This window comes from Diceros bicornis, chromosome 2 (genome assembly GCF_020826845.1).
Source record: "Diceros bicornis minor isolate mBicDic1 chromosome 2, mDicBic1.mat.cur, whole genome shotgun sequence".
NCBI lineage: Eukaryota > Metazoa > Chordata > Mammalia > Perissodactyla > Rhinocerotidae > Diceros > Diceros bicornis.
Window position 1 is genome coordinate 95,289,970 of NC_080741.1, and position 27,207 is coordinate 95,317,176.

Below are 27,207 nucleotides of genomic sequence, written 5' to 3' on the forward strand. Positions count from 1 at the left end.
TACTATGTAGGAACAAGTTTGTATAGGTATTTCAAAGATGCCCAGAACTGAGCTAAACTTGGTATGTGGCCAACTCCTAGAAATAACTTCATGCCCCATCTCCATTACTTCCAGCTAGTAAGGATCACATAATTCCTAACAAAGTTTTGACACAGATTCCCAATTCGGGCATTCAGAACATATAGCACGTTGCTGCAAGCAAGCACATTCTCATTCAAAGATGCAAGTTACTATGTAGGAACAAGTTTGTATAGGTATTTCAAAGATGCCCAGAACTGAGCTAAACTTGGTATGTGTCCAACTCCTAGAAATAACTTCATGCCCCATCTCCCTTACTTCCAGCTAGTAAGGATCACATAATTCCTAACAAAGTTTTGACACAGATTCCCTATTCGGGCATTCAGAACACATAGCACGTTGCTGCAAGCAAGCACATTCTCATTCAAAGTTGCAAGTTACTATGTAGGAACAAGTTTGTATAGGTATTTCAAAGATGCCCAGAACTGAGCTAAACTTGGTATGTGTCCAACTCCTAGAAATAACTTCATGCCCCATCTCCCTTACTTCCAGCTCTTAAGGATCACATAATTCCTAACAAAGTTTTGACACAGATTCCCAATTCGGGCATTTAGAACATATAGCACGTTGCTGTAAGCAAGCACATTCTCATTCAAAGTTGCAAGTTATTATGTAGGAACAAGTTTGTATAGGTATTTCAAAGATGCCCAGAACTGAGCTAAACTTGGTATGTGTCCAACTCCTAGAAATAACTTCATGCCCCATCTCCCTTACTTCCAGCTAGTAAGGATCACATAATTCCTAACAAAGTTTTGACACAGATTCCCTATTCGGGCATTCAGAACATATAGCACGTTGCTGCAAGCAAGCACATTCTCATTCAAAGTTGCAAGTTACTATTTAGGAACAAGTTTGTATAGGTATTTCAAAGATGCCCAGAACTGAGCTAAACTTGCTATGTGTCCAACTCCTAGAAATAACTTCATGCCCCATCTCCCTTACTTCCAGCTAGTAAGGATCACATAATTCCTAACAAAGTTTTGACACAGATTCCCAATTCGGGCATTCAGAACAATAGCACGTTGCTGTAAGCAAGCACATTTTCATTCAAAGTTGCAAGTTACTATGTAGGAACAAGTTTGTATAGGTATTTCAAAGATGCCCAGAACTGAGCTAAACTTGGTATGTGTCCAACTCCTAGAAATAACTTCATGCCCCATCTCCCTTACTTCCAGCTAGTAAGGATCACATAATTCCTAACAAAGTTTTGACACAGATTCCCTATTCGGGCATTCAGAACATATAGCACGTTGCTGTAAGCAAGCAGATTCTCATTCAAAGATGCAAGTTACTATGTAGGAACAAGTTTGTATAGGTGTTTCAAAGATGCCCAGAACTGAGCTAAACTTGTTATGTGTCCAACTCCTAGAAATAACTTCATGCCCCATCTCCCTTACTTCCAGCTAGTAAGGATCACATAATTCCTAACAAAGTTTTGACACAGATTCCCAATTCGGGCATTCAGAACATATAGCACGTTGCTGTAAGCAAGCACATTTTCATTCAAAGTTGCAAGTTACTATGTAGGAACAAGTTTGTATAGGTATTTCAAAGATGCCCAGAACTGAGCTAAACTTGGCATGTGTCCAACTCCTAGAAATAACTTCATGCCCCATCTCCCTTACTTCCAGCTAGTAAGGATCATATAATTCCTAACAAAGTTTTGACACAGATTCCCAATTCGGGCATTCAGAACATATAGCACGTTGCTGTAAGCAAGCACATTTTCATTCAAAGTTGCAAGTTACTATGTAGGAACAAGTTTGTATAGGTATTTCAAAGATGCCCAGAACTGAGCTAAACTTGGTGTGTGTCCAACTCCTAGAAATAACTTCATGCCCCATCTCCCTTACTTCCAGCTAGTAAGGATCACATAATTCCTAACAAAGTTTTGACACAGATTCCCCATTCGGGCATTCAGAACATATAGCACGTTGCTGTAAGCAAGCACATTTTCATTCAATGTTGCAAGTTACTATGTAGGAACAAGTTTGTATAGGTATTTCAAAGATGCCCAGAACTGAGCTAAACTTGGTGTGTGTCCAACTCCTAGAAATAACTTCATGCCCCATCTCCCTTACTTCCAGCCTGTAAGGATCATATAATTCCTAACAAAGTTTTGACACAGATTCCCAATTCGGGCATTCAGAACATATAGCACGTTGCTGTAAGCAAGCACATTTTCATTCAAAGTTGCAAGTTACTATGTAGGAACAAGTTTGTATAGGTATTTCAAAGATGCCCAGAACTGAGCTAAACTTGGTATGTGTCCAACTCCTAGAAATAACTTCATGCCCCATCTCCCTTACTTCCAGCTAGTAAGGATCACATAATTCCTAACAAAGTTTTGACACAGATTCCCAATTCGGGCATTCAGAACATATAGCACGTTGCTGTAAGCAAGCACATTCTCATTCAAAGATGCAAGTTACTATGTAGGAACAAGTTTGTATAGGTATTTCAAAGATGCCCAGAACTGAGCTAAACTTGGTATGTCTCCAACTCCAAGAAATAACTTCATGCCCCATCTCCCTTACTTCCAGCTAGTAAGGATCACATAATTCCTAACAAAGTTTTGACACAGATTCCCAATTCGGGCATTCAGAACATATAGCACGTTGCTGTAAGCAAGCACATTCTCATTCAAAGTTGCAAGTTACTATGTAGGAACAAGTTTGTATAGGTATTTCAAAGATGCCCAGAACTGAGCTAAACTTGGTATGTGTCCAACTCCTAGAAATAACTTCATGCCCCATCTCCCTTACTTCCAGCTAGTAAGGATCACATAATTCCTAACAAAGTTTTGACACAGATTCCCAATTCGGGCATTCAGAACATATAGCACGTTGCTGTAAGCAAGCACATTCTCATTCAAAGTTGCAAGTTACTATGTAGGAACAAGTTTGTATAGGTATTTCAAAGATGCCCAGAACTGAGCTAAACTTGGTATGTGTCCAACTCCTAGAAATAACTTCATGCCCCATCTCCCTTACTTCCAGCTAGTAAGGATCACATAATTCCTAACAAAGTTTTGACACAGATTCCCAATTCGGGCATTCAGAACATATAGCACGTTGCTGTAAGCAAGCAGATTCTCATTCAAAGTTGCAAGTTACTATGTAGGAACAAGTTTGTATAGGTATTTCAAAGTAGCCCAGAACTGAGCTAAACTTGGTATGTGTCCAACTCCTAGGAATAACTTCATGCCCCATCTCCCTTACTTCCAGCTAGTAAGGATCACATAATTCCTAACAAAGTTTTGACACAGATTCCCAATTCGGGCATTCAGAACATATAGCACGTTGCTGTAAGCAAGCACATTTTCATTCAAAGTTGCAAGTTACTATGTAGGAACAAGTTTGTATAGGTATTTCAAAGATGCCCAGATCTGAGCTAAACTTGGTATCTGTCCAACTCCTAGAAATAACTTCATACCCCATCTCCCTTACTTCCAGCTAGTAAGGATCACATAATTCCTAACAAAGTTTTGACACAGATTCCCAATTCGGGCATTCAGAACATATAGCACGTTGCTGTAAGCAAGCAGATTCTCATTCAAAGATGCAAGTTACTATGTAGGAACAAGTTTGTATAGGTATTTCAAAGATGCCCAGAACTGAGCTAAACTTGGTATGTGTCCAACTCCTAGAAATAACTTCATGCCCCATCTCCCTTACTTCCAGCTAGTAAGGATCACATAATTCCTAACAAAGTTTTGACACAGATTCCCAATTCGGGCATTCAGAACATATAGCACGTTGCTGTAAGCAAGCACATTTTCATTCAAAGTTGCAAGTTACTATGTAGGAACAAGTTTGTATAAGTATTTCAAAGATGCCCAGAACTGAGCTAAAGTTGGTATGTGTCCAACTACTAGGAATAACTTCATGCCCCATCTCCCTTACTTCCAGCTAGTAAGGATCACATAATTCCTAACAAAGTTTTGACACAGATTCCCAATTCGGGCATTCAGAACATATAGCACGTTGCTGTAAGCAAGCACATTCTCATTCAAAGTTGCAAGTTACTATGTAGGAACAAGTTTGTATAGGTATTTCAAAGATGCCCAGAACTGAGCTAAACTTGGTATGTGTCCAACTCCTAGGAATAACTTCATGCCCCATCTCCCTTACTTCCAGCTAGTAAGGATCACATAATTCCTAACAAAGTTTTGACACAGATTGCCAATTCGGGCATTCAGAACATATAGCACGTTGCTGTAAGCAAGCAGATTCTCATTAAAGATGCAAGTTACTATGTAGGAACAAGTTTGTATAGGTATTTCAAAGATGCCCAGAACTGAGCTAAACTTGGTATGTGTCCAACTCCTAGAAATAACTTCATGCCCCATCTCCCTTACTTCCAGCTAGTAAGGATCACATAATTCCTAACAAAGTTTTGACACAGATTGCCAATTCGGGCAATCAGAACATATAGCACGTTGCTGTAAGCAAGCACATTCTCATTCAAAGATGCAAGTTACTATGTAGGAACAAGTTTGTATAGGTATTTCAAAGATGCCCAGAACTGAGCTAAACTTGGTATGTGTCCAACTCCTAGAAATAACTTCATGCCCCATCTCCCTTACTTCCAGCTAGTAAGGATCACATAATTCCTAACAAAGTTTTGACACAGATTGCCAATTCGGGCATTCAGAACATATAGCACGTTGCTGTAAGCAAGCACATTCTCATTCAAAGATGCAAGTTACTATGTAGGAACAAGTTTGTATAGGTATTTCAAAGATGCCCAGAACTGAGCTAAACGTGGTATGTGTCCAACTCCTAGAAACAACTTCATGCCCCATCTCCCTTACTTCCAGCTAGTAAGGATCACATAATTCCTAACAAAGTTTTGACACAGATTCCCTATTCGGGCATTCAGAACATATAGCACGTTGCTGCAAGCAAGCACATTCTCATTCAAAGATGCAAGTTACTATGTAGGAACAAGTTTGTATAGGTATTTCAAAGATGCCCAGAACTGAGCTAAACTTGGTATGTGTCCAACTCCTAGAAATAACTTCATGCCCCATCTCCCTTACTTCCAGCTATTAAGGATCACATAATTCCTAACAAAGTTTTGACACAGATTCCCTATTCGGGCATTCAGAACACATAGCACGTTGCTGCAAGCAAGCACATTCTCATTCAAAGTTGCAAGTTACTATGTAGGAACAAGTTTGTATAGGTATTTCAAAGATGCCCAGAACTGAGCTAAACTTGGTATGTGTCCAACTCCTAGAAATAACTTCATGCCCCATCTCCCTTACTTCCAGCTCTTAAGGATCACATAATTCCTAACAAAGTTTTGACACAGATTCCCAATTCGGGCATTTAGAACATATAGCACGTTGCTGTAAGCAAGCACATTCTCATTCAAAGTTGCAAGTTACTATGTAGGAACAAGTTTGTATAGGTATTTCAAAGATGCCCAGAACTGAGCTAAACTTGGTATGTGTCCAACTCCTAGAAATAACTTCATGCCCCATCTCCCTTACTTCCAGCTAGTAAGGATCACATAATTCCTAACAAAGTTTTGACACAGATTCCCTATTCGGGCATTCAGAACATATAGCACGTTGCTGCAAGCAAGCAGATTCTCATTCAAAGATGCAAGTTACTATGTAGGAACAAGTTTGTATAGGTATTTCAAAGATGCCCAGAACTGAGCTAAACTTGGTATGTGTCCAACTCCTAGAAATAACTTCATGCCCCATCTCCCTTACTTCCAGCTAGTAAGGATCACATAATTCCTAACAAAGTTTTGACACAGATTCCCAATTCGGGCATTCAGAACATATAGCACGTTGCTGTAAGCAAGCACATTCTCATTCAAAGTTGCAAGTTACTATGTAGGAACAAGTTTGTATAGGTATTTCAAAGATGCCCAGAACTGAGCTAAACTTGGTATGTGTCCAACTCCTAGAAATAACTTCATGCCCCATCTCCCTTACTTCCAGCTAGTAAGGATCACATAATTCCTAACAAAGTTTTGACACAGATTCCCAATTCGGGCATTCAGAACATATAGCACGTTGCTGTAAGCAAGCAGATTCTCATTCAAAGTTGCAAGTTACTATGTAGGAACAAGTTTGTATAGGTATTTCAAAGATGCCCAGAACTGAGCTAAACTTGGTATGTGTCCAACTCCTAGGAATAACTTCATGCCCCATCTCCCTTACTTCCAGCTAGTAAGGATCACATAATTCCTAACAAAGTTTTGACACAGATTCCCAATTCGGGCAATCAGAACATATAGCACGTTGCTGTAAGCAAGCACATTTTCATTCAAAGTTGCAAGTTACTATGTAGGAACAAGTTTGTATAGGTATTTCAAAGATGCCCAGAACTGAGCTAAACTTGGTATCTGTCCAACTCCTAGAAATAACTTCATACCCCATCTCCCTTACTTCCAGCTAGTAAGGATCACATAATTCCTAACAAAGTTTTGACACAGATTCCCAATTCGGGCATTCAGAACATATAGCACGTTGCTGTAAGCAAGCAGATTCTCATTCAAAGATGCAAGTTACTATGTAGGAACAAGTTTGTATAGGTATTTCAAAGATGCCCAGAACTGACCTAAACTTGGTATGTGTCCAACTCCTAGAAATAACTTCATGCCCCATCTCCCTTACTTCCAGCTAGTAAGGATCACATAATTCCTAACAAAGTTTTGACACAGATTCCCAATTCGGGCATTCAGAACATATAGCACGTTGCTGTAAGCAAGCACATTTTCATTCAGAGTTGCAAGTTACTATGTAGGAACAAGTTTGTATAAGTATTTCAAAGATGCCCAGAACTGAGCTAAAGTTGGTATGTGTCCAACTACTAGGAATAACTTCATGCCCCATCTCCCTTACTTCCAGCTAGTAAGGATCACATAATTCCTAACAAAGTTTTGACACAGATTCCCAATTCGGGCATTCAGAACATATAGCACGTTGCTGTAAGCAAGCACATTCTCATTCAAAGTTGCAAGTTACTATGTAGGAACAAGTTTGTATAGGTATTTCAAAGATGCCCAGAACTGAGCTAAACTTGGTATGTGTCCAACTCCTAGGAATAACTTCATGCCCCATCTCCCTTACTTCCAGCTAGTAAGGATCACATAATTCCTAACAAAGTTTTGACACAGATTGCCAATTCGGGCAATCAGAACATATAGCACGTTGCTGTAAGCAAGCACATTCTCATTCAAAGATGCAAGTTACTATGTAGGAACAAGTTTGTATAGGTATTTCAAAGATGCCCAGAACTGAGCTAAACTTGGTATGTGTCCAACTCCTAGAAATAACTTCATGCCCCATCTCCCTTACTTCCAGCTAGTAAGGATCACATAATTCCTAACAAAGTTTTGACACAGATTGCCAATTCGGGCATTCAGAACATATAGCACGTTGCTGTAAGCAAGCACATTCTCATTCAAAGATGCAAGTTACTATGTAGGAACAAGTTTGTATAGGTATTTCAAAGATGCCCAGAACTGAGCTAAACGTGGTATGTGTCCAAGTCCTAGAAACAACTTCATGCCCCATCTCCCTTACTTCCAGCTAGTAAGGATCACATAATTCCTAACAAAGTTTTGACACAGATTTCCTATTCGGGCATTCAGAACATATAGCACGTTGCTGCAAGCAAGCACATTCTCATTCAAAGATGCAAGTTACTATGTAGGAACAAGTTTGTATAGGTATTTCAAAGATGCCCAGAACTGAGCTAAACTTGGTATGTGTCCAACTCCTAGAAATAACTTCATGCCCCATCTCCCTTACTTCCAGCTAGTAAGGATCACATAATTCCTAACAAAGTTTTGACACAGATTCCCTATTCGGGCATTCAGAACACATAGCACGTTGCTGCAAGCAAGCACATTCTCATTCAAAGTTGCAAGTTACTATGTAGGAACAAGTTTGTATAGGTATTTCAAAGATGCCCAGAACTGAGCTAAACTTGGTATGTCTCCAACTCCTAGAAATAACTTCATGCCCCATCTCCCTTACTTCCAGCTAGTAAGGATCACATAATTCCTAACAAAGTTTTGACACAGATTCCCAATTCGGGCATTCAGAACAATAGCACGTTGCTGTAAGCAAGCACATTTTCATTCAAAGTTGCAAGTTACTATGTAGGAACAAGTTTGTATAGGTATTTCAAAGATGCCCAGAACTGAGCTAAACTTGGTTTGTGTCCAACTCCTAGAAATAACTTCATGCCCCATCTCCCTTACTTCCAGCTAGTAAGGATCACATAATTCCTAACAAAGTTTTGACACAGATTCCCTATTCGGGCATTCAGAACATATAGCACGTTGCTGTAAGCAAGCAGATTCTCATTCAAAGATGCAAGTTACTATGTAGGAAAAAGTTTGTATAGGTGTTTCAAAGATGCCCAGAACTGAGCTAAACTTGGTATGTGTCCAACTCCTAGAAATAACTTCATGCCCCATCTCCCTTACTTCCAGCTAGTAAGGATCACATAATTCCTAACAAAGTTTTGACACAGATTCCCAATTCGGGCATTCAGAACATATAGCACGTTGCTGTAAGCAAGCACATTTTCATTCAAAGTTGCAAGTTACTATGTAGGAACAAGTTTGTATAGGTATTTCAAAGATGCCCAGAACTGAGCTAAACTTGGTATGTGTCCAACTCCTAGAAATAACTTCATGCCCCATCTCCCTTACTTCCAGCTAGTAAGGATCATATAATTCCTAACAAAGTTTTGACACAGATTCCCAATTCGGGCATTCAGAACATATAGCACGTTGCTGTAAGCAAGCACATTTTCATTCAAAGTTGCAAGTTACTATGTAGGAACAAGTTTGTATAGGTATTTCAAAGATGCCCAGAACTGAGCTAAACTTGGTGTGTGTCCAACTCCTAGAAATAACTTCATGCCCCATCTCCCTTACTTCCAGCTAGTAAGGATCACATAATTCCTAACAAAGTTTTGACACAGATTCCCCATTCGGGCATTCAGAACATATAGCACGTTGCTGTAAGCAAGCACATTTTCATTCAATGTTGCAAGTTACTATGTAGGAACAAGTTTGTATAGGTATTTCAAAGATGCCCAGAACTGAGCTAAACTTGGTGTGTGTCCAACTCCTAGAAATAACTTCATGCCCCATCTCCCTTACTTCCAGCTAGTAAGGATCACATAATTCCTAACAAAGTTTTGACACAGATTGCCAATTCGGGCATTCAGAACATATAGCACGTTGCTGTAAGCAAGCACATTCTCATTCAAAGATGCAAGTTACTATGTAGGAACAAGTTTGTATAGGTATTTCAAAGATGCCCAGAACTGAGCTAAACGTGGTATGTGTCCAAGTCCTAGAAACAACTTCATGCCCCATCTCCCTTACTTCCAGCTAGTAAGGATCACATAATTCCTAACAAAGTTTTGACACAGATTTCCTATTCGGGCATTCAGAACATATAGCACGTTGCTGCAAGCAAGCACATTCTCATTCAAAGATGCAAGTTACTATGTAGGAACAAGTTTGTATAGGTATTTCAAAGATGCCCAGAACTGAGCTAAACTTGGTATGTGTCCAACTCCTAGAAATAACTTCATGCCCCATCTCCCTTACTTCCAGCTAGTAAGGATCACATAATTCCTAACAAAGTTTTGACACAGATTCCCTATACGGGCATTCAGAACACATAGCACGTTGCTGCAAGCAAGCACATTCTCATTCAAAGTTGCAAGTTACTATGTAGGAACAAGTTTGTATAGGTATTTCAAAGATGCCCAGAACTGAGCTAAACTTGGTATGTCTCCAACTCCTAGAAATAACTTCATGCCCCATCTCCCTTACTTCCAGCTAGTAAGGATCACATAATTCCTAACAAAGTTTTGACACAGATTCCCAATTCGGGCATTCAGAACAATAGCACGTTGCTGTAAGCAAGCACATTTTCATTCAAAGTTGCAAGTTACTATGTAGGAACAAGTTTGTATAGGTATTTCAAAGATGCCCAGAACTGAGCTAAACTTGGTATGTGTCCAACTCCTAGAAATAACTTCATGCCCCATCACCCTTACTTCCAGCTAGTAAGGATCACATAATTCCTAACAAAGTTTTGACACAGATTCCCTATTCGGGCATTCAGAACATATAGCACGTTGCTGTAAGCAAGCAGATTCTCATTCAAAGATGCAAGTTACTATGTAGGAACAAGTTTGTATAGGTGTTTCAAAGATGCCCAGAACTGAGCTAAACTTGGTATGTGTCCAACTCCTAGAAATAACTTCATGCCCCATCTCCCTTACTTCCAGCTAGTAAGGATCACATAATTCCTAACAAAGTTTTGACACAGATTCCCAATTCGGGCATTCAGAACATATAGCACGTTGCTGTAAGCAAGCACATTTTCATTCAAAGTTGCAAGTTACTATGTAGGAACAAGTTTGTATAGGTATTTCAAAGATGCCCAGAACTGAGCTAAACTTGGTATGTGTCCAACTCCTAGAAATAACTTCATGCCCTATCTCCCTTACTTCCAGCTAGTAAGGATCATATAATTCCTAACAAAGATTTGACACAGATTCCCAATTCGGGCATTCAGAACATATAGCACGTTGCTGTAAGCAACCACATTTTCATTCAAAGTTGCAAGTTACTATGTAGGAACAAGTTTGTATAGGTATTTCAAAGATGCCCAGAACTGAGCTAAACTTGGTGTGTGTCCAACTCCTAGAAATAACTTCATGCCCCATCTCCCTTACTTCCAGCTAGTAAGGATCACATAATTCCTAACAAAGTTTTGACACAGATTCCCCATTCGGGCATTCAGAACATATAGCACGTTGCTGTAAGCAAGCACATTTTCATTCAAAGTTGCAAGTTACTATGTAGGAACAAGTTTGTATAGGTATTTCAAAGATGCCCAGAACTGAGCTAAACTTGGTGTGTGTCCAACTCCTAGAAATAACTTCATGCCCCATCTCCCTTACTTCCAGCTAGTAAGGATCATATAATTCCTAACAAAGTTTTGACACAGATTCCCAATTCGGGCATTCAGAACATATAGCACGTTGCTGTAAGCAAGCACATTCTCATTCAAAGTTGCAAGTTACTATGTAGGAACAAGTTTGTATAGGTATTTCAAAGATGCCCAGAACTGAGCTAAACTTGGTATGTGTCCAACTCCTAGGAATAACTTCATGCCCCATCTCCCTTACTTCCAGCTAGTAAGGATCACATAATTCCTAACAAAGTTTTGACACAGATTCCCAATTCGGGCATTCAGAACATATAGCACGTTGCTGTAAGCAAGCACATTTTCATTCAAAGTTGCAAGTTACTATGTAGGAACAAGTTTGTATAGGTATTTCAAAGATGCCCAGATCTGAGCTAAACTTGGTATCTGTCCAACTCCTAGAAATAACTTCATACCCCATCTCCCTTACTTCCAGCTAGTAAGGATCACATAATTCCTAACAAAGTTTTGACACAGATTCCCAATTCGGGCATTCAGAACATATAGCACGTTGCTGTAAGCAAGCAGATTCTCATTCAAAGGTGCAAGTTACTATGTAGGAACAAGTTTGTATAGGTATTTCAAAGATGCCCAGAACTGAGCTAAACTTGGTATGTGTCCAACTCCTAGAAATAACTTCATGCCCCATCTCCCTTACTTCCAGCTAGTAAGGATCACATAATTCCTAACAAAGTTTTGACACAGATTCCCAATTCGGGCATTCAGAACATATAGCACGTTGCTGTAAGCAAGCACATTTTCATTCAAAGTTGCAAGTTACTATGTAGGAACAAGTTTGTATAAGTATTTCAAAGATGCCCAGAACTGAGCTAAAGTTGGTATGTGTCCAACTACTAGGAATAACTTCATGCCCCATCTCCCTTACTTCCAGCTAGTAAGGATCACATAATTCCTAACAAAGTTTTGACACAGATTCCCAATTCGGGCATTCAGAACATATAGCACGTTGCTGTAAGCAAGCACATTCTCATTCAAAGTTGCAAGTTACTATGTAGGAACAAGTTTGTATAGGTATTTCAAAGATGCCCAGAACTGAGCTAAACTTGGTGTGTGTCCAACTCCTAGAAATAACTTCATGCCCCATCTCCCTTACTTCCAGCTAGTAAGGATCACATAATTCCTAACAAAGTTTTGACACAGATTCCCCATTCGGGCATTCAGAACATATAGCACGTTGCTGTAAGCAAGCACATTTTCATTCAATGTTGCAAGTTACTATGTAGGAACAAGTTTGTATAGGTATTTCAAAGATGCCCAGAACTGAGCTAAACTTGGTGTGTGTCCAACTCCTAGAAATAACTTCATGCCCCATCTCCCTTACTTCCAGCTAGTAAGGATCACATAATTCCTAACAAAGTTTTGACACAGATTCCCAATTCGGGCATTCAGAACATATAGCACGTTGCTGTAAGCAAGCAGATTCTCATTCAATGTTGCAAGTTACTATGTAGGAACAAGTTTGTATAGGTATTTCAAAGATGCCCAGAACTGAGCTAAACTTGGTATGTGTCCAACTCCTAGGAATAACTTCATGCCCCATCTCCCTTACTTCCAGCTAGTAAGGATCACATAATTCCTAACAAAGTTTTGACACAGATTCCCAATTCGGGCATTCAGAACATATAGCACGTTGCTGTAAGCAAGCACATTTTCATTCAAAGTTGCAAGTTACTATGTAGGAACAAGTTTGTATAGGTATTTCAAAGATGCCCAGATCTGAGCTAAACTTGGTATCTGTCCAACTCCTAGAAATAACTTCATACCCCATCTCCCTTACTTCCAGCTAGTAAGGATCACATAATTCCTAACAAAGTTTTGACACAGATTCCCAATTCGGGCATTCAGAACATATAGCACGTTGCTGTAAGCAAGCAGATTCTCATTCAAAGGTGCAAGTTACTATGTAGGAACAAGTTTGTATAGGTATTTCAAAGATGCCCAGAACTGAGCTAAACTTGGTATGTGTCCAACTCCTAGAAATAACTTCATGCCCCATCTCCCTTACTTCCAGCTAGTAAGGATCACATAATTCCTAACAAAGTTTTGACACAGATTCCCAATTCGGGCATTCAGAACATATAGCACGTTGCTGTAAGCAAGCACATTTTCATTCAAAGTTGCAAGTTACTATGTAGGAACAAGTTTGTATAAGTATTTCAAAGATGCCCAGAACTGAGCTAAAGTTGGTATGTGTCCAACTACTAGGAATAACTTCATGCCCCATCTCCCTTACTTCCAGCTAGTAAGGATCACATAATTCCTAACAAAGTTTTGACACAGATTCCCAATTCGGGCATTCAGAACATATAGCACGTTGCTGTAAGCAAGCACATTCTCATTCAAAGTTGCAAGTTACTATGTAGGAACAAGTTTGTATAGGTATTTCAAAGATGCCCAGAACTGAGCTAAACTTGGTATGTGTCCAACTCCTAGGAATAACTTCATGCCCCATCTCCCTTACTTCCAGCTAGTAAGGATCACATAATTCCTAACAAAGTTTTGACACAGATTGCCAATTCGGGCATTCAGAACATATAGCACGTTGCTGTAAGCAAGCAGATTCTCATTAAAGATGCAAGTTACTATGTAGGAACAAGTTTGTATAGGTATTTCAAAGATGCCCAGAACTGAGCTAAACTTGGTATGTGTCCAACTCCTAGAAATAACTTCATGCCCCATCTCCCTTACTTCCAGCTAGTAAGGATCACATAATTCCTAACAAAGTTTTGACACAGATTGCCAATTCGGGCAATCAGAACATATAGCACGTTGCTGTAAGCAAGCACATTCTCATTCAAAGATGCAAGTTACTATGTAGGAACAAGTTTGTATAGGTATTTCAAAGATGCCCAGAACTGAGCTAAACTTGGTATGTGTCCAACTCCTAGAAATAACTTCATGCCCCATCTCCCTTACTTCCAGCTAGTAAGGATCACATAATTCCTAACAAAGTTTTGACACAGATTGCCAATTCGGGCATTCAGAACATATAGCACGTTGCTGTAAGCAAGCACATTCTCATTCAAAGATGCAAGTTACTATGTAGGAACAAGTTTGTATAGGTATTTCAAAGATGCCCAGAACTGAGCTAAACGTGGTATGTGTCCAACTCCTAGAAACAACTTCATGCCCCATCTCCCTTACTTCCAGCTAGTAAGGATCACATAATTCCTAACAAAGTTTTGACACAGATTCCCTATTCGGGCATTCAGAACATATAGCACGTTGCTGCAAGCAAGCACATTCTCATTCAAAGATGCAAGTTACTATGTAGGAACAAGTTTGTATAGGTATTTCAAAGATGCCCAGAACTGAGCTAAACTTGGTATGTGTCCAACTCCTAGAAATAACTTCATGCCCCATCTCCCTTACTTCCAGCTAGTAAGGATCACATAATTCCTAACAAAGTTTTGACACAGATTCCCTATTCGGGCATTCAGAACACATAGCACGTTGCTGCAAGCAAGCACATTCTCATTCAAAGTTGCATGTTACTATGTAGGAACAAGTTTGTATAGGTATTTCAAAGATGCCCAGAACTGAGCTAAACTTGGTATGTGTCCAACTCCTAGAAATAACTTCATGCCCCATCTCCCTTACTTCCAGCTCTTAAGGATCACATAATTCCTAACAAAGTTTTGACACAGATTCCCAATTCGGGCATTTAGAACATATAGCACGTTGCTGTAAGCAAGCACATTCTCATTCAAAGTTGCAAGTTACTATGTAGGAACAAGTTTGTATAGGTATTTCAAAGATGCCCAGAACTGACCTAAACTTGGTATGTGTCCAACTCCTAGAAATAACTTCATGCCCCATCTCCCTTACTTCCAGCTAGTAAGGATCACATAATTCCTAACAAAGTTTTGACACAGATTCCCAATTCGGGCATTCAGAACAATAGCACGTTGCTGTAAGCAAGCACATTTTCATTCAAAGTTGCAAGTTACTATGTAGGAACAAGTTTGTATAGGTATTTCAAAGATGCCCAGAACTGAGCTAAACTTGGTATGTGTCCAACTCCTAGAAATAACTTCATGCCCCATCTCCCTTACTTCCAGTTAGTAAGGATCACATAATTCCTAACAAAGTTTTGACACAGATTCCCTATTCGGGCATTCAGAACATATAGCACGTTGCTGTAAGCAAGCAGATTCTCATTCAAAGATGCAAGTTACTATGTAGGAACAAGTTTGTATAGGTGTTTCAAAGATGCCCAGAACTGAGCTAAACTTGGTATGTGTCCAACTCCTAGAAATAACTTCATGCCCCATCTCCCTTACTTCCAGCTAGTAAGGATCACATAATTCCTAACAAAGTTTTGACACAGATTCCCAATTTGGGCATTCAGAACATATAGCACGTTGCTGTAAGCAAGCACATTTTCATTCAAAGTTGCAAGTTACTATGTAGGAACAAGTTTGTATAGGTATTTCAAAGATGCCCAGAACTGAGCTAAACTTGGTATGTGTCCAACTCCTAGAAATAACTTCATGCCCCATCTCCCTTACTTCCAGCTACTAAGGATCACATAATTCCTCACAAAGTTTTGACACAGATTCCCAATTCGGGCATTCAGAACATATAGCACGTTGCTGTAAGCAAGCAGATTCTCATTCAAAGATGCAAGTTACTATGTAGGAACAAGTTTGTATAGGTATTTCAAAGATGCCCAGAACTGAGCTAAACTTGGTATGTGTCCAACTCCTAGAAATAACTTCATGCCCCATCTCCCTTACTTCCAGCTTGTAAGGATCACATAATTCCTAACAAAGTTTTGACACAGATTCCCTATTCGGGCATTCAGAACATATAGCACGTTGCTGCAAGCAAGCACATTCTCATTCAAAGATGCAAGTTACTATGTAGGAACAAGTTTGTATAGGTATTTCAAAGATGCCCAGAACTGAGCTAAACTTGGTATGTGTCCAACTCCTAGAAATAACTTCATGCCCCATCTCCCTTACTTCCAGCTAGTAAGGATCACATAATTCCTAACAAAGTTTTGACACAGATTGCCAATTCGGGCATTCAGAACATATAGCACGTTGCTGTAAGCAAGCACATTCTCATTCAAAGATGCAAGTTACTATGTAGGAACAAGTTTGTATAGGTAATTCAAAGATGCCCAGAACTGAGCTAAACTTGGTATGTGTCCAACTCCTAGAAATAACTTCATGCCCCATCTCCCTTACTTCCAGCTTGTAAGGATCACATAATTCCTAACAAAGTTTTGACACAGATTCCCTATTCGGGCATTCAGAACATATAGCACGTTGCTGCAAGCAAGCACATTCTCATTCAAAGATGCAAGTTACTATGTAGGAACAAGTTTGTATAGGTATTTCAAAGATGCCCAGAACTGAGCTAAACTTGGTATGTGTCCAAGTCCTAGAAATAACTTCATGCCCCATCTCCCTTACTTCCAGCTAGTAAGGATCACATAATTCCTAACAAAGTTTTGACACAGATTCCCTATTCGGGCATTCAGAACATATAGCACGTTGCTGCAAGCAAGCACATTCTCATTCAAAGTTGCAAGTTACTATTTAGGAACAAGTTTGTATAGGTATTTCAAAGATGCCCAGAACTGAGCTAAACTTGGTATGTGTCCAACTCCTAGAAATAACTTCATGCCCCATCTCCCTTACTTCCAGCTAGTAAGGATCACATAATTCCTAACAAAGTTTTGACACAGATTCCCAATTCGGTCATTTAGAACATATAGCACGTTGCTGTAAGCAAGCACATTCTCATTCAAAGTTGCAAGTTAATATGTAGGAACAAGTTTGTATAGGTATTTCAAAGATGCCCAGAACTGAGCTAAACTTGGTATGTGTCCAACTCCTAGAAATAACTTCATGCCCCATCTCCCTTACTTCCAGCTAGTAAGGATCACATAATTCCTAACAAAGTTTTGACACAGATTCCCAATTAGGGCATTCAGAACATATAGCACGTTGCTGTAAGCAAGCACATTCTCATTCAAAGTTGCAAGTTACTATGTAGGAACAAGTTTGTATAGGTATTTCAAAGATGCCCAGAAGTGAGCTAAACTTGGTATGTGTCCAACTCCTAGAAATAACTTCATGCCCCATCTGCCTTACTTCCAGCTAGTAAGGATCACATAATTCCTAACAAAGTTTTGACACAGATTCCCAATTCGGGCATTCAGAACATATAGCACGTTGCTGTAAGCAAGCAGATTCTCATTCAAAGATGCAAGTTACTATGTAGGAACAAGTTTGTTTAGGTATTTCAAAGATGCCCAAAACTGAGCTAAACTTGGTATGTGTCCAACTCCTAGAAATAACTTCATGCCCCATCTCCCTTACTTCCAGCTAGTACGGATCACATAATTCCTAACAAAGTTTTGACACAGATTACCAATTCGGGCATTCAGAACATATAGCACGTTGCTGTAAGCAAGCACATTCTCATTCAAATTTGCAAGTTACTATGTAGGAACAAGTTTGTATAGGTATTTCAAAGATGCCCAGAACTGAGCTAAACTTGGTATGTCTCCAACTCCAAGAAATAACTTCATGCCCCATCTCCCTTACTTCCAGCTAGTAAGGATCACATAATTCCTAACAAAGTTTTGACACAGATTCCCAATTCGGGCATTCAGAACATATAGCACGTTGCTGTAAGCAAGCACAATCTCATTCAAAGTTGCAAGTTACTATGTAGGAACAAGTTTGTATAGGTATTTCAAAGATGCCCAGAACTGAGCTAAACTTGGTATGTGTCCAACTCCTAGAAATAACTTCATGCCCCATCTCCCTTACTTCCAGCTAGTAAGGATCACATAATTCCTAACAAAGTTTTGACACAGATTCCCAATTCGGGCATTCAGAACATATAGCACGTTGCTGTAAGCAAGCAGATTCTCATTCAAAGATGCAAGTTACTATGTAGCAACAAGTTTGTTTAGGTATTTCAAAGATGCCCAGAACTGAGCTAAACTTGGTATGTGTCCAACTCCTAGAAATAACTTCATGCCCCATCTCCCTTACTTCCAGCTAGTACGGATCACATAATTCCTAACAAAGTTTTGACACAGATTCCCAATTCGGGCATTCAGAACATATAGCACGTTGCTGTAAGCAAGCACATTCTCATTCAAAGTTGCAAGTTACTATGTAGGAACAAGTTTGTATAGGTATTTCAAAGATGCCCAGAACTGAGCTAAACTTGGTATGTGTCCAACTGCTAGAAATAACTTCATGCCCCATCTCCCTTACTTCCAGCTAGTAAGGATCACATAATTCCTAACAAAGTTTTGACACAGATTCCCAATTCGGGCATTCAGAACATATAGCACGTTGCTGTAAGCAAGCAGATTCTCATTCAAAGATGCAAGTTACTATGTAGGAACAAGTTTGTATAGGTATTTCAAAGATGCCCAGAACTGAGCTAAACTTGGTATGTGTCCAACTCCTAGAAATAACTTCATGCCCCATCTCCCTTACTTCCAGCTAGTAAGGATCACATAATTCCTAACAAAGTTTTGACACAGATTCCCAATTCGGGCATTCAGAACATATAGCACGTTGCTGTAAGCAAGCACATTCTCATTCAAAGTTGCAAGTTACTATGTAGGAACAAGTTTGTATAGGTATTTCAAAGATGCCCAGAACTGAGCTAAACTTGGTATGTCTCCAACTCCTAGAAATAACTTCATGCCCCATCTCCCTTACTTCCAGCTAGTAAGGATAACATAATTCCTAACAAAGTTTTGACACAGATTCCCAATTCGGGCATTCAGAACATATAGAACGTTGCTTTAAGCAAGCACATTCTCATTCAAAGATGCAAGATACTATGTAGGAACAAGTTTGTATAGGTATTTCAAAGATGCCCAGAACTGACCTAAACTTGGTATGTGTCCAACTCCTAGAAATAACTTCATGCCCCATCTCCCTTACTTCCAGCTAGTAAGGATCACATAATTCCTAACAAAGTTTTGACACAGATTCCAAATTCGGGCATTCAGAACATATAGCACGTTGCTGTAAGCAAGCTGATTCTCATTCAAAGTTGCAAGTTACTATGTAGGAACAAGTTTGTATAGGTATTTCAAAGATGCCCAGAACTGAGCTAAACTTGGTATGTGTCCAACTCCTAGAAATAACTTCATGCCCCATCTCCCTTACTTCCAGCTAGTAAGGATCACATAATTCCTAACAAAGTTTTGACACAGATTGCCAATTCGGGCATTCAGAACATATAGCACGTTGCTGTAAGCAAGCACATTCTCATTCAAAGTTGCAAGTTACTATGTAGGAACAAGTTTGTATAGGTATTTCAAAGATGCCCAGAACTGAGCTAAACTTGGTATGTCTCCAACTCCAAGAAATAACTTCATGCCCCATCTCCCTTACTTCCAGCTAGTACGGATCACATAATTCCTAACAAAGTTTTGACACAGATTCCCAATTCGGGCATTCAGAACATATAGCACGTTGCTGTAAGCAAGCACATTCTCATTCAAAGTTGCAAGTTACTATGTAGGAACAAGTTTGTATAGGTATTTCAAAGATGCCCAGAACTGAGCTAAACTTGGTATGTGTCCAACTCCTAGAAATAACTTCATGCCCCATCTCCCTTACTTCCAGCTAGTAAGGATCACATAATTCCTAACAAAGTTTTGACACAGATTCCCAATTCGGGCATTCAGAACATACAGCACGTTGCTGTAATCAGGCACATTTTCATTCAAAGTTGCAAGTTACTATGTAGGAACAAGTTTGTATAGGTATTTCAAAGATGCCCAGAACTGAGCTAAACTTGGTGTGTGTCCAACTCCTAGAAATAACTTCATGCCCCATCTCCCTTACTTCCAGCTAGTAAGGATCACATAATTCCTAACAAAGTTTTGACACAGATTCCCAATTCGGGCATTCAGAACATATAGCACGTTGCTGTAAGCAAGCACATTTTCATTCAATGTTGCAAGTTACTATGTAGGAACAAGTTTGTATAGGTATTTCAAAGATGCCCAGAACTGAGCTAAACTTGGTATGTGTCCAACTCCTAGAAATAACTTCATGCCCCATCTCCCTTACTTCCAGCTAGTAAGGATCACATAATTCCTAAGAAAGTTTTGACACAGATTCCCTATTCGGGCATTCAGAACATATAGCACGTTGCTGCAAGCAAGCAGATTCTCATTCAAAGATGCAAGTTACTATGTAGGAACAAGTTTGTATAGGTATTTCAAAGATGCCCAGAACTGAGCTAAACTTGGTATGTGTCCAACTCCTAGAAATAACTTCATGCCCCATCTCCCTTACTTCCAGCTAGTAAGGATCACATAATTCCTAACAAAGTTTTGACACAGATTCCCAATTCGGGCATTCAGAACATATAGCACGTTGCTGTAAGCAAGCACATTCTCATTCAAAGTTGGAAGTTACTATGTAGGAACAAGTTTGTATAGGTATTTCAAAGATGCCCAGAACTGAGCTAAACTTGGTATGTCTCCAACTCCAAGAAATAACTTCATGCCCCATCTCCCTTACTTCCAGCTAGTAAGGATCACATAATTCCTAACAAAGTTTTGACACAGATTCCCAATTCGGGCATTCAGAACATATAGCACGTTGCTGTAAGCAAGAACATTCTCATTCAAAGTTGCAAGTTACTATGTAGGAACAAGTTTGTATAGGTATTTCAAAGATGCCCAGAACTGAGCTAAACTTGGTATGTGTCCAACTCCTAGAAATAACTTCATGCCCCATCTCCCTTACTTCCAGCTAGTAAGGATCACATAATTCCTAACAAAGTTTTGACACAGATTCCCAATTCGGGCATTCAGAACATATAGCACGTTGCTGTAAGCAAGCACATTCTCATTCAAAGTTGCAAGTTACTATGTAGGAACAAGTTTGTATAGGTATTTCAAAGATGCCCAGAAGTGAGCTAAACTTGGTATGTGTACAACTCCTAGAAATAACTTCATGCCCCATCTGCCTTACTTCCAGCTAGTAAGGATCACATAATTCCTAACAAAGTTTTGACACAGATTCCCAATTCGGGCATTCAGAACATATAGCACGTTGCTGTAAGCAAGCAGATTCTCATTCAAAGATGCAAGTTACTATGTAGGAACAAGTTTGTATAGGTATTTCAAAGATGCCCAGAACTGAGCTAAACTTGGTGTGTGTCCAACTCCTAGAAATAACTTCATGCCCCATCTCCCTTACTTCCAGCTAGTAAGGATCACATAATTCCTAACAAAGTTTTGACACAGATTCCCAATTCGGGCATTCAGAACATATAGCACGTTGCTGTAAGCAAGCACATTCTCATTCAAAGTTGCAAGTTACTATGTAGGAACAAGTTTGTATAGGTATTTCAAAGATGCCCAGAACTGAGCTAAACTTGGTGTGTGTCCAACTCCTAGAAATAACTTCATGCCCCATCTCCCTTACTTCCAGCTAGTAAGGATCACATAATTCCTAACAAAGTTTTGACACAGATTCCCAATTCGGGCATTCAGAACATATAGCACGTTGCTGTAAGCAAGCAGATTCTCATTCAAAGTTGCAAGTTACTATGCAGGAACAAGTTTGTATAGGTATTTCAAAGATGCCCAGAACTGAGCTAAACTTGTTATGTGTCCAACTCCTAGAAATAACTTCATGCCCCATCTGCCTTACTTCCAGCTAGTAAGGATCACATAATTCCTAACAAAGTTTTGACACAGATTCCCAATTCGGGCATTCAGAACATATAGCACGTTGCTGTAAGCAAGCACATTCTCATTCAAAGATGCAAGTTACTATGTAGGAACAAGTTTGTATAGGTATTTCAAAGATGCCCAGAACTGAGCTAAACTTGGTATGTGTCCAACTCCTAGAAATAACTTCATGCCCCATCTCCCTTACTTCCAGCTAGTACGGATCACATAATTCCTAACAAAGTTTTGACACAGATTCCCAATTCGGGCATTCAGAACATATAGCACGTTGCTGTAAGCAAGCACATTTTCATTCAATGTTGCAAGTTACTATGTAGGAACAAGTTTGTATAGGTATTTCAAAGATGCCCAGAACTGAGCTAAACTTGGTATGTGTCCAACTCCTAGAAATAACTTCATGCCCCATCTCCCTTACTTCCAGCTAGTAAGGATCACATAATTCCTAACAAAGTTTTGACACAGATTCCCTATTCGGGCATTCAGAACATATAGCACGTTGCTGCAAGCAAGCAGATTCTCATTCAAAGATGCAAGTTACTATGTAGGAACAAGTTTGTATAGGTATTTCAAAGATGCCCAGAACTGAGCTAAACTTGGTATGTGTCCAACTCCTAGAAATAACTTCATGCCCCATCTGCCTTACTTCCAGCTAGTAAGGATCACATAATTCCTAACAAAGTTTTGACACAGATTCCCAATTCGGGCATTCAGAACATATAGCACGTTGCTGTAAGCAAGCACATTCTCATTCAAAGTTGCAAGTTACTATGTAAGAACAAGTTTGTATAGGTATTTCAAAGATGCCCAGAACTGAGCTAAACTTGGTATGTCTCCAACTCCAAGAAATAACTTCATGCCCCATCTCCCTTACTTCCAGCTAGTAAGGATCACATAATTCCTAACAAAGTTTTGACACAGATTCCCAATTCGGGCATTCAGAACATATAGCACGTTGCTGTAAGCAAGAACATTCTCATTCAAAGTTGCAAGTTACTATGTAGGAACAAGTTTGTATAGGTATTTCAAAGATGCCCAGAACTGAGCTAAACTTGGTATGTGTCCAACTCCTAGAAATAACTTCATGCCCCATCTCCCTTACTTCCAGCTAGTAAGGATCACATAATTCCTAACAAAGTTTTGACACAGATTCCCAATTCGGGCATTCAGAACATATAGCACGTTGCTGTAAGCAAGCACATTCTCATTCAAAGTTGCAAGTTACTATGTAGGAACAAGTTTGTATAGGTATTTCAAAGATGCCCAGAACTGAGCTAAACTTGGTATGTGTACAACTCCTAGAAATAACTTCATGCCCCATCTGCCTTACTTCCAGCTAGTAAGGATCACATAATTCCTAACAAAGTTTTGACACAGATTCCCAATTCGGGCATTCAGAACATATAGCACGTTGCTGTAAGCAAGCAGATTCTCATTCAAAGTTGCAAGTTACTATGTAGGAACAAGTTTGTATAGGTATTTCAAAGATGCCCAGAACTGAGCTAAACTTGGTATGTGTCCAACTCCTAGAAATAACTTCATGCCCCATCTCCCTTACTTCCAGCTAGTAAGGATCACATAATTCCTAACAAAGTTTTCACACAGATTGCCAATTCGGGCATTCAGAACATATAGCACGTTGCTGTAAGCAAGCACATTCTCATTCAAAGTTGCAAGTTACTATGTAGGAACAAGTTTGTATAGGTATTTCAAAGATGCCCAGAACTGAGCTAAACTTGGTATGTCTCCAACTCCAAGAAATAACTTCATGCCCCATCTCCCTTACTTCCAGCTAGTACGGATCACATAATTCCTAACAAAGTTTTGACACAGATTCCCAATTCGGGCATTCAGAACATATAGCACGTTGCTGTAAGCAAGCACATTCTCATTCAAAGTTGCAAGTTACTATGTAGGAACAAGTTTGTATAGGTATTTCAAAGATGCCCAGAACTGAGCTAAACTTGGTATGTGTCCAACTCCTAGAAATAACTTCATGCCCCATCTCCCTTACTTCCAGCTAGTAAGGATCACATAATTCCTAACAAAGTTTTGACACAGATTCCCAATTCGGGCATTCAGAACATATAGCACGTTGCTGTAATCAGGCACATTTTCATTCAAACTTGCAAGTTACTATGTAGGAACAAGTTTGTATAGGTATTTCAAAGATGCCCAGAACTGAGCTAAACTTGGTGTGTGTCCAACTCCTAGAAATAACTTCATGCCCCATCTCCCTTACTTCCAGCTAGTAAGGATCACATAATTCCTAACAAAGTTTTGACACAGATTCCCAATTCGGGCATTCAGAACATATAGCACGTTGCTGTAAGCAAGCACATTTTCATTCAATGTTGCAAGTTACTATGTAGGAACAAGTTTGTATAGGTATTTCAAAGATGCCCAGAACTGAGCTAAACTTGGTATGTGTCCAACTCCTAGAAATAACTTCATGCCCCATCTCCCTTACTTCCAGCTAGTAAGGATCACATAATTCCTAACAAAGTTTTGACACAGATTCCCTATTCGGGCATTCAGAACATATAGCACGTTGCTGCAAGCAAGCAGATTCTCATTCAAAGATGCAAGTTACTATGTAGGAACAAGTTTGTATAGGTATTTCAAAGATGCCCAGAACTGAGCTAAACTTGGTATGTGTCCAACTCCTAGAAATAACTTCATGCCCCATCTCCCTTACTTCCAGCTAGTAAGGATCACATAATTCCTAACAAAGTTTTGACACAGATTCCCAATTCGGGCATTCAGAACATATAGCACGTTGCTGTAAGCAAGCACATTCTCATTCAAAGTTGCAAGTTACTATGTAAGAACAAGTTTGTATAGGTATTTCAAAGATGCCCAGAACTGAGCTAAACTTGGTATGTCTCCAACTCCAAGAAATAACTTCATGCCCCATCTCCCTTACTTCCAGCTAGTAAGGATCACATAATTCCTAACAAAGTTTTGACACAGATTCCCAATTCGGGCATTCAGAACATATAGCACGTTGCTGTAAGCAAGAACATTCTCATTCAAAGTTGCAAGTTACTATGTAGGAACAAGTTTGTATAGGTATTTCAAAGATGCCCAGAACTGAGCTAAACTTGGTATGTGTCCAACTCCTAGAAATAACTTCATGCCCCATCTCCCTTACTTCCAGCTAGTAAGGATCACATAATTCCTAACAAAGTTTTGACACAGATTGCCAATTCGGGCATTCAGAACATATAGCACGTTGCTGTAAGCAAGCACATTCTCATTCAAAGATGCAAGTTACTATGTAGGAACAAGTTTGTATAGGTATTTCAAAGATGCCCAGAACTGAGCTAAACGTGGTATGTGTCCAACTCCTAGAAACAACTTCATGCCCCATCTCCCTTACTTCCAGCTAGTAAGGATCACATAATTCTTAACAAAGTTTTGACACAGATTCCCTATTCGGGCATTCAGAACATATAGCACGTTGCTGCAAGCAAGCACATTCTCATTCAAAGATGCAAGTTACTATGTAGGAACAAGTTTGTATAGGTATTTCAAAGATGCCCAGAACTGAGCTAAACTTGGTATGTGTCCAACTCCTAGAAATAACTTCATGCCCCATCTCCCTTACTTCCAGCTAGTAAGGATCACATAATTCCTAACAAAGTTTTGACACAGATTCCCTATTCGGGCATTCAGAACACATAGCACGTTGCTGCAAGCAAGCACATTCTCATTCAATGTTGCAAGTTACTATGTAGGAACAAGTTTGTATAGGTATTTCAAAGATGCCCAGAACTGAGCTAAACTTGGTATGTGTCCAACTCCTAGAAATAACTTCATGCCCCATCTCCCTTACTTCCAGCTAGTAAGGATCACATAATTCCTAACAAAGTTTTGACACAGATTCCCTATTCGGGCATTCAGAACATATAGCACGTTGCTGCAAGCAAGCACATTCTCATTCAAAGTTGCAAGTTACTATTTAGGATCAAGTTTGTATAGGTATTTCAAAGATGCCTAGAACTGAGCTAAACTTGGTATGTGTCCAACTCCTAGAAATAACTTCATGCCCCATCTCCCTTACTTCCAGCTAGTAAGGATCACATAATTCCTAACAAAGTTTTGACACAGATTCCCAATTCGGGCATTCAGAACATATAGCACGTTGCTGTAAGCAAGCACATTTTCATTCAAAGTTGCAAGTTACTATGTAGGAACAAGTTTGTATAGGTATTTCAAAGATGCCCAGAACTGAGCTAAACTTGGTATGTGTCCAACTCCTAGAAATAACTTCATGCCCCATCTCCCTAACTTCCAGCTAGTAAGGATCACATAATTCCTAAAAAAGTTTTGACACAGATTCCCTATTCGGGCATTCAGAACATATAGCACGTTGCTGTAAGCAAGCAGATTCTCATTCAAAGATGCAAGTTACTATGTAGGAACAAGTTTGTATAGGTATTTCAAAGATGCCCAGAACTGAGCTAAACTTGGTATGTGTCCAACTCCTAGAAATAACTTCATGCCCCATCTCCCTTACTTCCAGCTACTAAGGATCACATAATTCCTAACAAAGTTTTGACACAGATTCCCAATTCGGGCATTCAGAACATATAGCACGTTGCTGTAAGCAAGCAGATTCTCATTCAAAGATGCAAGTTACTATGTAGGAACAAGTTTGTATAGGTATTTCAAAGATGCCCAGAACTGAGCTAAACTTGGTATGTGTCCAACTCCTAGAAATAACTTCATGCCCCATCTCCCTTACTTCCAGCTTGTAAGGATCACATAATTCCTAACAAAGTTTTGACACAGATTCCCTATTCGGGCATTCAGAACATATAGCACGTTGCTGCAAGCAAGCACATTCTCATTCAAAGATGCAAGTTACTATGTAGGAACAAGTTTGTATAGGTATTTCAAAGATGCCCAGAACTGAGCTAAACTTGGTATGTGTCCAACTCCTAGAAATAACTTCATGCCCCATCTCCCTTACTTCCAGCTAGTAAGGATCACATAATTCCTAACAAAGTTTTGACACAGATTGCCAATTCGGGCATTCAGAACATATAGCACGTTGCTGTAAGCAAGCACATTCTCATTCAAAGATGCAAGTTACTATGTAGGAACAAGTTTGTATAGGTAATTCAAAGATGCCCAGAACTGAGCTAAACTTGGTATGTGTCCAACTCCTAGAAATAACTTCATGCCCCATCTCCCTTACTTCCAGCTTGTAAGGATCACATAATTCCTAACAAAGTTTTGACACAGATTCCCTATTCGGGCATTCAGAACATATAGCACGTTGCTGCAAGCAAGCACATTCTCATTCAAAGATGCAAGTTACTATGTAGGAACAAGTTTGTATAGGTATTTCAAAGATGCCCAGAACTGAGCTAAACTTGGTATGTGTCCAACTCCTAGA